Source organism: Bacillus rossius, chromosome 17 (assembly GCF_032445375.1).
Source record: "Bacillus rossius redtenbacheri isolate Brsri chromosome 17, Brsri_v3, whole genome shotgun sequence".
Classification (NCBI taxonomy): domain Eukaryota; kingdom Metazoa; phylum Arthropoda; class Insecta; order Phasmatodea; family Bacillidae; genus Bacillus; species Bacillus rossius.
Genome location: NC_086344.1, coordinates 29,193,810 through 29,206,590, shown reverse-complemented (window position 1 = coordinate 29,206,590; position 12,781 = coordinate 29,193,810). Strand labels below are relative to the sequence as shown.

At 33.6% G+C, this 12,781-nt stretch overlaps 1 protein-coding gene across 2 annotated transcripts in view; it reads right to left on the bottom strand.

Moving 5' to 3' along the window:
• Window positions 1–3,230: 3,230 nt before the first annotated feature.
• Window positions 3,231–12,781, bottom strand: part of LOC134540858 (cGMP-specific 3',5'-cyclic phosphodiesterase) — a 274,843-nt gene continuing 265,292 nt past the window's right edge. For both annotated transcript variants that reach the window (XR_010076524.1, XM_063383866.1), the window contains exon 25: window positions 3,231–12,066. The gene's annotated coding sequence lies outside the window, so the exon portion shown is untranslated. The remainder of the gene's footprint in view (window positions 12,067–12,781) is intronic.

Below are 12,781 nucleotides of genomic sequence, written 5' to 3'. Positions count from 1 at the left end.
CAATACTTAATACTGATCAAACATGACTAACAATAATCTAAAGGCCTAAATTTGAAAAAAAAAAAATATGGGGGAGAGGTCTAATTTTGCACTTTCGTGAAAGATATATCTGACCTAACAATGATCTCATAATGAGGGTGGGCTAAATTTGCACCTTCGTTAAAAATTTTTCTGTTATATCTGTAATTGATCTAACAAGACTAAAGACTTATTTCTGATCACATCTGATATAGCGATCTAACAATCAACATTTAAAAAATTTATATGTATATTCCTATAGATGTTCCAAACATATTAAAGTTTGTTAAAACAATTATTTAACAGTGTTCATTTATAGTGAAATGATATCGGATCTCTTGATAATCTAAAAATTAACATTGAAGAACTTGACTTTTTATTTCCATCATACATATTTGAAAGTGTAGGGCTAACTTTGCATTTAAATTATTATTTTTTACAAATTTTCACACTTGGTTGAACAAATTTTTTTTATAACATTTCTGATCAAAAGATTATCTAACAAATTAAATAAAAACCACATGATTTTAACAAAATTTCTGGGTAGGCTGTATTTTCTCAACTATAGCCATCAGGAGCTTGTTTCATGAATTTCCACCCCACTGAATGAGACTTGTGTATGAAATAAATAAAATAATTTAACAAAATTGACCTTGCTTTGTTTTTTGACGAGAATTTGATGAACATCTTATTTGATGGTCGGGCAGCCAGGCCAGAAAAATTAAAAAAAAATTGTGACACCAAACCATGACAAATTTGGCCAATCGTTCACAACTGACTCCATATTAACATCAGAATCATCAGAGAGCACATCCATGTCCATTACCAAACAATTCCCTGCATTCCCCGTCGCTTCTCGCGAGGCAGATGGCTGAGGCTCGCTCAAGCGCCACTGACTCATTTCTCTTGGTTCGTTTTTGCCTCATTCAACACCTATGACACTTCTCTGCATTTTTAATTGCTTCTGCTCTGGCGATTTCGCTAGTTTTCTTTTTTCCAACATAATCTGTTTCAGCTTGGGCATTTTGCGATTAATGGTTACAAAACCAAAGTTAGTAACTTAACAGTTATTCCACTCAATTAGCACCACTGTGTTCACTCACGAGCAACTTAAAGTTTTAATCACGCAAATATTACTTTTGGAGTTATAGCCCTCAGTGACTTTAATTCGACACTACCCACCAATGCTCAATACGTCATCACCGCAAACGCTAACCGGGTCAGCCATACGTAACCACCATGAGCAAAGAAATCTGCTCTACTAAGAAACATTTACCTTCAACTCTGTAGCTTTCATAGTTCACCAGTTTTAAGCGGTGTCGAATCCTCAGCCGAAGTGACGCCCAACCCGAGATTAAAAGACATGCATATTCCTGTCGGCATTTCTTGTCAAAAAGAGTGGAGGGGTGGGGAGCACCAGTCAAATATTAGCTTGATCTCAAGTGTGTTTTTTTATTCATCTTTGGTAACATTTTGTGAGGTTTTTTTTTATAACCAGTGTAAACCAGCAGTGGGTTATGTAAATGATATTATTTTATATCAGTCTTCCCCATTGAAATAATCATTCAGAGAACGTTTTAACAGAGCACTTGCTGACATCATTACTATTAAACATACTGAAACTTGCTGGCTAAATATATTGGCGAGTTTTGAAGCTTCTATAGCCAAGTATTTAGTTAAAATTTTCCACTTTGCTTGTTTTGGCAAAACTGCATACCCAGTTCCGTAAAAGGCCTGTAATAATCAGGTATTGTACGGTTTGACACTTGCTGTAAATTGGCAAACAATTGAGCCGCTAAGTAAAATTTTTTTTTCCTTGTGGATTCCGGCCGTAGTCTTTGGCCAAAATATCGCATTAACGGCTGTAGTTTTCAGTTCGCTCCGAGTTTACAGGTACTGTCAGTTTTTATTTGAGGCCCCCGGCCTACCCGGGCACACACATGGTGTGCAGAGCTACAGAAGAAACCACGCGATGTGAAAACTGCTCAAGACATCCTAATGGTGTCTGTTTATGAAAAGCATTTAAGAATGTGCCAAGGGGGTACATGTAGTTCTGTTTCCGTTCTTTGTTTTTAAACTGTATTTTCAGAAGAGTGGAAATGGTTAATGTGTGTTTTCAGAGTAACTTTTAGACATGAAACACCCTGATAAAATATTCTTGAAAGAACTTAAGGGACTTGCATTACACCTTTATCTTCATTTCTCCGCCGTGTGATGTTACGGTCGCCGCTCAGTGCACGACGAGAAGACTGCGCGCCAGTCCAAAGGAGACACTGCGCTAGAAGCACCAGCGAGAGTCGCGCTTATCATCCCGCCTCGCTAGCACAGATACGCCCTTGACTAGGCTTTCCTGGTTTATAGCGGGTTACATTCCATATTGTCACATTTATAATTTCTGTTAAAACTACATCGACGTCTGATATTCAGGTGAAATAGCTAACGAACGTGCCAGACTTTGAAATGACTTTGACCAAACACTTCAATACTAATTTGTTTGTGCACTGTAATAATACCATAAATCAAAAGGCGCTATCCTGTAAGCCTATTACTTATTTTGCTTCCGTTTACGTCTGTCACCTTTTCCATTTGTCGTGGATACAAAGCTGTTAATAAATTTCAAGCAATGGCAAATCATAACAATTTCTCATTTTCGATAAATTTAATTATATGAAAGTTTTTGATTTGTACTAATGTAGTAACCAGTGAGGGTCAAATACCAATTTTCTCTAATCATAATTTTGAATTAAAATCACAGAGAATATTTTGACTATAACCCTGAAGTCCGAATCTAGGTGTCAAGTGTCAAAAATAAAATAATGTACAGTACATGAAGAATTATAACTATGGTAATTTAAATGGTTGTTTCACAACAAAGTTTCCAGAATCAATACATATTGTAATTTTATTAATATATTTACATGTTAAAACTGCAATATCTTGAGGAATGGTAACAACATAGGTATGAAGAAAATATTTGACCTAATAAATTTCAGAGGTTATCAAATATTGAATTTTGTGATTTACTTTATTTCTTCTAATATATTTGTCCAAATCTTTTCCCTCAAATATTGAATCCTTTGAACAGAAAGGATTTGATAGTATTGAGGATTTGATTGGCTCTTCCCCAGTTATAATATTGCAAACGTGTTATATACGTACATGGTTTTTGAATTCATAGAATTTTACCAATTTTATTTTAAAGGAATGACATACAAGGAAGATGATTATTTATTAATGATGTAAGATGACAACCCAACATGTTTCGTCTATTTAATTATTTTAAAAAAATTATTTACATTAGTAATAGTTATTGCATGACTTCCAAAAAAAAAAAATGTTTGGATGGAAAATGGTTAAGGTACAGTCTCATATGTCTACATGCTACACAAACACATTTTCGCACAAATACAAACAAAAAAAATTTGACAGTCTCAAAAATTTTTTTTTCTTAGATTTTATTTTGTCTTCAAACATTATTTTCTACCAGAACTTATCAATAACTAACCTCACAGCCGGTTTTAATGAATACTGATAATTAATGAAAAATGTGATAGGTACTACATTTTAGAACAGGTCGTTGCACTAACAAGAATGTTTGTTTTTATAACAACATTATTTGTTTTAAAACAGATTATCTCTAAAGCATATCATACACAGAATTGCAAGCTTTTTTATATGTAAGAAAAAAGTCAGGATTATAAATGTGTGTTGATGTTAGTTTCCAACCCTTATTTATGTGCAAGTTTTATTTTTTGTTCATAAATAATTTTATCAAACTACTCAAATTAAGTTATTTTCAAAGCAATTTAAAAAAAGTATTGGAATGTATGAGCATACCACAGTAAAGAAATTGATGCACAAAATTCTATTTGTCTAAAATAAAAGGATAGGTAGGTGTATCTGCTACATTATGGAAAATTTCATCCTATGAGAAAAATTAACTTTACTGTGCTACCTATAAAAAAAAGTTTGCAGTTATATGTAAGCTAAAAATGACTATAAAAAACTTGAAAATATTTGTCACAGTATTATGCAATGTTAAGTCATAGAAATTCTCTACAGACTATCAGAAATGTGGGAAAGTTATTTTTTCAAGTTGTTTGTGTTTTTGTTTATTAATGTTAGAGAACTACATTTTTTTTATGTGGTATTTAACATGTGTTCTGTTGAATATGTATGTCTTCACTTTAAAAAATTATTTATTTTTAAGTACTATTGTGGTACTGTATGTAATATGTACATTTAGAGTTATCACATGACAGATAATATCTTAAGCAAATTATAATTTTTACAATGCATGAAGAAAAAGTTTACTTCTACTTAATGGAAGTCACATCCTACCATAAGAAATCTCATTGCTTGTTCTTGACTCAGTTTTTTTTTTTCAGTATAAGCTAGAGAAATATAAACTCTAGGTAAACAAGAAAAATTGAAGTATACTGGCATACCAAATGCATTATGCGCTATTGGAAGAAAATTTTCTATCTAGAAAAATAATTTTGTAGAAAACAAAAATATTTGAGCTTATTATGTATTTCCACAAAGAAATAGAATGTAACAAAACAGTTCTGTTTTCCATCGGGAAGTTTAATTTTGACATGTAGACCGTAGTCTAGTCACTTCCTGAGTTGGTTCAAACAAAAAGCTTCTAACACCGTTTATAAATTGTTAGGTCTTCATCTGAAGGCCTACAATTACAAACCCTTGTTTTTTTACAAGTTTTCATATTTTACAACAACAAACACACTATGTTACAACACCGTCAACAAAGTCGCGTACAAATAATACTGATTTTTATCTTATGTAAAATTTGGCAAACATTTTTATTGAAATGCAATTGCCAAACGTAGGCTGTTTTTAAGAGTATCTACCCTTCACATAAAACATCTCAAAATATAAACACGTGTTTATATGTCTGCATAATAGTTGAATCAAAACTAAATTATGTACGTTTTCTTTCCTTTCCTTTAGCTAAAATGAACCAAGTTACTACTAGTAATAAAACTTTACAACTACATTTTTTTTTTCCTGAAGGCTTTTGTGGAATTGGCTCCATAAGTTACAAGAATTTTTTAAGTAAATACATGGAGATCTGATGAGATTGTAATTTTTAGGGTTTTAAAACTGACGAGTAATTCGTCTCGTTGGGATTGGAGTTTTAAGTGTCTGCATCAACAGCTAGCCAGTTGAGATATTCATTCATATCTTCGAGTCAGTCTGCTACCGAGCGTAAATTATGTCCGACTTAAAATAAATTTCTATAAAATCATTCCTTCGAGTCCTAAATGGTTATATGAAATAGCAATTTTTTTCAAAATACATACTGCAATATATATATTTTTTTGTATTTTTCAAATGGCTATGTAGAATAAAAATGACCTGAGTTCTCTTTCGATACGAACCAGGCTTTGCTATCTAAGAGAAACTTAAGTCTATTTGTGCTTCATTGCCACTGCGAAAATCTTGATGCTTGATTAGAAACATAAAAAAAACAGTGCGCACATTTATGGCATTACAGTAAGTGGCGCGCAAAATTGCTGTCAGCGTGATAAAGAAGTAATCTAAGACTTTGTGCGGTACATACTGAAAACTCGCACTTAAGGTCGCTGTCTTGGCCGTGAGAGAGCCAGAAGCGGAGTTAAGACCTGATATGATGCAGTCCCTTAATCTCCCTGCAAAATGCACAAAAAAAAAATAAGGAAAGGGCAACCATTGGCCATTTTATCAATGTAAGAATATTAAACAATTTGGGCGTAACCTCAAGGACATCAGGGTCCTTAAATTGTACACCTGTGCGAATGTAAGATTTTTTTTGTTCGAATCGAATTCAAATACAAATATAAAAATATTCTAAGATATAGGTATCAAATTGTTGGCAAATTTATCACATTTTTTTTTGTTTCAAAGTCATAATTGGATGTAGTTATGCAATAAGGAACCATGCCATGTCATATTGGAACTGAGTTATTCTGGTGCAAAGATTTCTGTTATTTTCAGAAACACTGTATGAGTTATATCATTTTTATATAAAAATTTATATTTTCAGAGTAATTAAACATAATGTGGAATGGTTACTTTTTGCAATTTTCCATCAAAAATGCAAAAAGAAACCAAGTTACTTGGTAACATAAAAAAAGTTGAAAACAAGTCAATAGCAAATTATAAGCTTTTCGCACCACCGCAAAATAAAATCCTGAAAATTCGAAAGTATACTTCTTTTAGATTTGTTTTTTGATTATTAATATAAATTTATGTGAATAATGATTTTGAAACAAATAAAAAATGTGAAAAAAATTTGCCAACAATTAGATATTTATATTTTTGAATATTTTTATATTTGTATTTGAATTTGATATAAATGAAAAAAAAAAACCTTGCATTCGCACAGATCCACACATTTTTAAGGATCCAGATGTCCACGATATATTAGGCCCTAGAAACTAATCATATAATCACTTGCTAGATGACACTACACGGAAAACAGACTTTGGGTGCCACTGGTATTTTTGCTGACTTTGGAACCTCATCCATTACATCGTAGGCCTTAGTTTGAGTTATCACACATCGCCCACAAACAATATGGTTTGTTGGTGGCTTGCTAGCAAAGATCGTACGAATAATTCTGGTCTTTGGTGGGGAAAAAAAAAACATTTTAACACTTCATAAAGTCACTTTTGAACTACCTACTGACGATTTTTCATTCCCAAATTGCTTCTTTTGGAATCAGCAACTAGGTCATAAGTGTACAATTTAATTATTGTTAATAATAAGTTCACAACAATGAGGAGTGCGTAACAAGCTTTGACAAAATAAGAAAAAAATATTCCAACATGAATTTAGTATATAACTGGTTTACAATTTTTTCCTGGTTTCTTAGGATACATTTGTAAATATTAGATACTTTCTGATACTGGTACCATTCAAGAAAAACTTCCAAAGAAGATTTGATTCCCCCGCCCCTCATTATTGTAACTGTGTGGTTACATATTGTTTTAAGACCTTTCTAAAATGAAACGGAAGCATAGACGGTTAACGTAAACGGATACGGAACTCACAGAATGGATTATCTACGACACACATGTGGACAAGGACCCGTACAGATTAAGTTGGCAATGCCCAGCTCTTCCGTTTATGTTACTCCGTGCGTTGGTAGCCATGTTTGATTACGTTTTAAAATATGTTTAACCTTCGACAAATCACCTTAGTTTTGTTACATATCTGTGCACTTGGGGCCTTTTGAGACCCCAACTTAAAATGTGGGTAAATGTATATAAGTTGCACATATCTTGTAATGTTACAAATTGCCATGTATTTATTATCTATTTTAATGTTACACTACCCAGTGTTCTAATTACACGTTACAACAACATTTTAGGGCACATGGGGTCTTTTAGGACCCCAATAATATTTGAGATTTTATATATGTAATACGCCATGTAGTGATTTACATATTTGTACTCATAATATTTTACGACATTTTAGATGTTTCACTTTGGAAGAATGTGGACAACCACAGAAAGTTTTAATGATTTTTACATTTTTAGTCATATTTCTCAATCATTTGAAATGTCCCTGTCAAAATAACATATTTATGTCATTATAACACACAATGTTGTTGTTCTTGAAAATGTATGCTCACATAATTATATAGTATGTCTAATTTGCAGACATACAAAACGATTTTTATATTCACAATATAATTTTCAATCACTCTCTGCAGCGCAGCTAGAACACTTGACAAAGTTTTCACTATGCGAGCTGCATACATTGTATCCACAGGAGTTGCACACAGATTTAATTTTTTTATCTTTGGTTCTTGGACACAAGTGACATCGTTTTCTCTTGTTACTTGTAGGAATATATTCACTTGATGTTTGCTTTTTGTAGCCAAGTGCAAGAAGGCCACTTTTCACACCCTTCTGAATGCATTTACCATTCTGCAGCCTTTTTTCTATGTATGGATGAACAAGCTGGCGTCCCAGTTGTAACAAAAAATGACGCCTTTTGTGTTTTACATTTCCAAAATCTTCAGGGTTATAAAATACCCAAACGATAAGTGATGCAATACCAGCAACATCCAGGAGATTATAAAATAACAAAAGTGGCCAGCGCCTTGTGTTACGTTTGCAACTATAAGTAGCCACCATTTTGTCCAGTGTATCTACACCTCCTTTCTTTGAATTGTAGTGCATTATTATCTCCGGCTTCTGTTCAGTTCCTTGTACAGTTGTGGAATGGTGCATTGACGAAATAAGTATAACTGAACTGGATTTTTTAGGCACATATGACACCATAGTTAGATTACCAGCAAAACCAAATACAGATGAATGGATTTCTCTACATTTATGAGGCAACATTTCCTTAGGAATTTCCACCTTATTTTTACGCAGTGTCCCCACGAATGTTGTGTTCTCTTTCAATAACTGTTGAACCAAAGGAATACTAGTAAAAAAATTGTCAGCAACAATGTTTCGTCCTTTGTTTTTCCATTTTCTGACTAGTTCATTGACAACCCTAGAGCCTTGGTTTTGGTCTCTCGTACCGTGTGTGGGCTTGCCCAGATATATTTGGCCATTTAGCGGAAAAGATGTATCAGAGTCACATAACCACCAAATTTTGACGCCATATTTTGCTGGTTTGCTCTTCATGTACTGACGGAAAGGACATTTTCCTCTAAACCCAACTAACTGTTCATCAACTGTCATGTCAAAACCAGGTACATATGACTCTGAAAGTTTCTGTACAAATGTATCCCATATTTCACGCAAAGCTGCAAGTTTATCTTCCTGTTGGCGTGCCACACGTGTTGCCTTATTATCAAAACGAATCATCTTTGTTATCTCTTTGAATCTTTTCAAGGGCATAGTAGCTCGGAATATTGGCCTGCCATGTTCCTCATTCCATAGCTCACTGAGCTCTTCTCTGTTAGCACGATACACACCAGCACACAACAATAGTCCAATGTAAGCCTCAATTTCCATTTCGTTTGTATCTTTCCATATTTTATGTTCAGTGTTCGCATCTGATATATTACAATCATTCATAACTCGTTCCGCTTCTCTATTAGTTTCCCTTACAATAGTACTGACCATTTCTGGTGTCACAAATGTCCCAAATGCTTCTTTTACTGAACCCGGGCGATTACACTTCACTCCAGGTTTATCACGAACTATATTGTGCTTCAACGTTTGCCTTTGTGTTGGTGGATCCCTAAACCATTTCATTCCATTTTTAGCTATGTAATACTGGCCAGACAAGTTACTTTCTATTTCCGAGTCATCATCTGATATTTGTAAAGCATCATTTTGATAATCTTCATCTTCAAGTGCATCACTTTCATTTTCAGTTGTTGGATTACTGTCACTTGAACTTGAAATATTTTCACTGTCACTTATCTCTTGCAACATCTTTAGTAATATACTTCTTCCTTCTTCACTGGAGTGGCGTTTGCCTTCAATTCTGAAATAAACAAAAACATTTACCCTTATTTTCAAGGTGAGCGGATGCCCACTGTAGATAGTTACTGTGAACAAAATACAGTATCTTAGTTTTTGCAAGGAAGGAATAAGTGGCATTGTATAATATACCAAAACAAGTTTCTTGTATTTATTACTAATACTCGAATGCAGGGATGGACATTTTTATTGGTCTGTTTATTGCTATTTTTATGCTGTACAATATAAGTGTAATATATATATATATATATATATATATATATATATAATATAAAATAATTTATTTATATTTTGAATTTTTCCTAGAAACAGCATTGGCGTTATAAAAGAACAACAAATTTATGGGCATGGAATTGGAAATATGGACATTGAGGAACTTCAACTATTTTCTGGAATGATAGTTGCAAAAACCACTATAATGCACACGACCGAGAGCAAACACACAACCTCCAGAGTTTGCATCAGATATTGTAAATAGTGAAGTGTTTGAACGTTATTATTGTAAAAAAATTACTGAACACAATGTAGCTAGAGAATACGATTTTTTATGAACTTCCCATGCCTGTGAAAATTAGTAGGCTATACAAAAAAGGTATGAAATGTTTCAAACCGTAGAACATCAAAAACGATCCACCGCCCGAGAAAAGCAAATGGCACTTGAAAAAAACATTGTAGAGTGTAAATGGACGCTTTCTCTATGAGTCAAAACAAGCTCACTTTGTTACATCTGCTTTGAACTTTTATAGGGCACGACGACAAAGATGCCCAAAGCGAACACATCCTATTGATAAAATGTATTGAAAGCACTAGTAAACTTTTGCTCGTAAAATAAAAAATATATAAGCAGCCTAGGCCATCATTTTGAATGATAAAATGCGCACTAAAATTGTACTGCTACTTACATAATTTCTTCATCCATATTTTATGTTTTTCTATATTCTTCTTTTACGATTCATGTTTCGTGGAATATATTGTTCCTAAAGAATATGCAATTTTATAATCACGTCTCCACAACTTGTAAAATATAACGCTAAATAATGATAGTTCAAAACTAGTAACACAATCACTCCACGCAACAAAACTCATGGGTACAAATACAACTGCCGAGCAGTTGCGATAGCTGATGCGCCAAGAGGATACCATTAGCGCTATCTGTTTACTCATTTAGGAACTGCCAGTAGAGTTATTTCTAGCTCCGTTGTCTCAAGCAATAATATAAAGATAAATTTTTTGAAAATTAATTTTATACATTAGATATAAGTTATCTTTGAGTGGGGGTACAAAAGACCCCAAGTGCACTGTGAAAGAGACTTAAAGTTAAAATATTTATTACACAGATATTTTGAAACCAAACATTTCCAGAATTTGAACAAAGCACCTAAAACACATTTTAAAGAAATGTCCTAAAATAACATAAGTCACAGGCTAAACATATGAATGCTACGAAGTGAAACATTTTCGTGGGGTCCAGAAAGACCCCACGTGATGTGTCGAAGGTTAAAACTGTTTCGAGAACAAGAATATCTAGTGTTCTATATGACCATTTAAATTCTTGTATCTAATAATTATTTTATTTAATGATTAATGTAACCATGAAATTTAATCTCATTGATCAACATTTTTTTTTTTTTTTACGTTTCCATGCACTGCGGAAACGGCAAACGGACAGTGAGACGTAAATATCTTGCAGTTCCGTAATCCGTTTACGTGTTCAAATTTCAGTGTCATTTTTTAAACAGGCCATATAGGACTAACAACCATTAACATAACTATCATAAAATTAAATTAAAAGCACCCACAAATAATCTCATAGACCGGATTCACTGAGCGTTATAACATTTTTGTAGTAACATACTCTACACGTTTTACCAAAAGTGTATCTTGACCTATACATGTCACGTAACTAACTAAACCTTTATCTCCAGATAATCTAGAACAGGACACAACTTTAAATGCAGTTATTTCCAAGAAATATTGACATATTCATACTGTGAGTGCAAGAATATTACGTATTATTAATTGTTACTCTTTCAATGTTCTGTCACTATTTTACTTAATGAAAAAAATGATGGATTATTATCTACTTGTTTTTTTAAGTTGGTATTATTCATACCAGCACACATCACCACATCACAGTCATTGGCATCCATAATATCTAGCGAATGATGACTAACATAAAAACGATTGCCATTCACATTACGTGAAAGCACACGCTCAAGAAAATAAGACGAACCCACGCATCAGCTAGGGTATTTATTGTCTGCTCAAACGGAATGGCGCAAAAAACAGTTTTTTTTCCCCTTCATTAATATAAAAATTATCACTGCTAGAGAAGGTCAGCGCTAGTTCATCACAGCTCCAAAGTATTGCCGGCACAAAAGCATAAGTTTTCCTCTCTCAGGGCCAGACAAAACCATTTGTGTGGCCGGGTTAAGCGGAGCGATGTCTTTAAGACGTCTGGAACGACGTGAATTATTGCACTCGGCAGCACCAAGAAGTGATCTCAACGCAGTCTTCGTCTTCACGTAGGGGTGGCTTCAGGGCGTGGCGGCCATCTTTTTTTTTGTGGTTCTCGTTTGTCTAGTTTTTTTTTCTGTGAAAAATAAGGGTGTTAATTGGAATTTGAAGAAATTTAAATTTGATTAGCATCTAATTTAAAGAGTTGCATATTACCTTTCGATTTAAATTGAGTTTTCACGATATCGTGTAACAAATACCTTCAAAGATTACATTGTCCCATATATAATGAGAAGATATAACCGGGATTTTTGGTTAGCATTAATAAAAATAACTGTAAGATATTTTTTTTTTTAGAAAGAAAATGAAAATTTCTGAAGTTTAACTGGAAAAATAATGGTCAAATTTTAAGTTCAAGTTGTTTTTGATTATTTTAAAAAATGTTCCTGCATTTTCATTAATGGGGCTAATCTATCCCCGGTATTCCCCCCCCCCCTTCCCCCCCTCCCCCACCAACTTGCCCAAAGGTAAGGCCCTTTTCCATAATATAACGACCCTGAAAAAGGAAATGGCCCAGGGTCTGGTCTAAATGGCATAGTCTAGAACCGCCTCTGTCTTCACGTTCCATATAGCTTCTCCTGAAATACTGCTCCCAGCATTCAACAAGGCTCAACATCACACGGCTTGTTGGTTAAGTCATTTACTTACGAGATATTTCTGTAAATTTTGATCGCGGCAGCACTCTTACACTGTATGGTTTGTCACTACAAATTACTTCTACATATATTTACTAAGTGTTTTGTAATAGCCGCAAAAAAAAAAGGCACCAGTGGAAGTTTTAACAGTTCGCA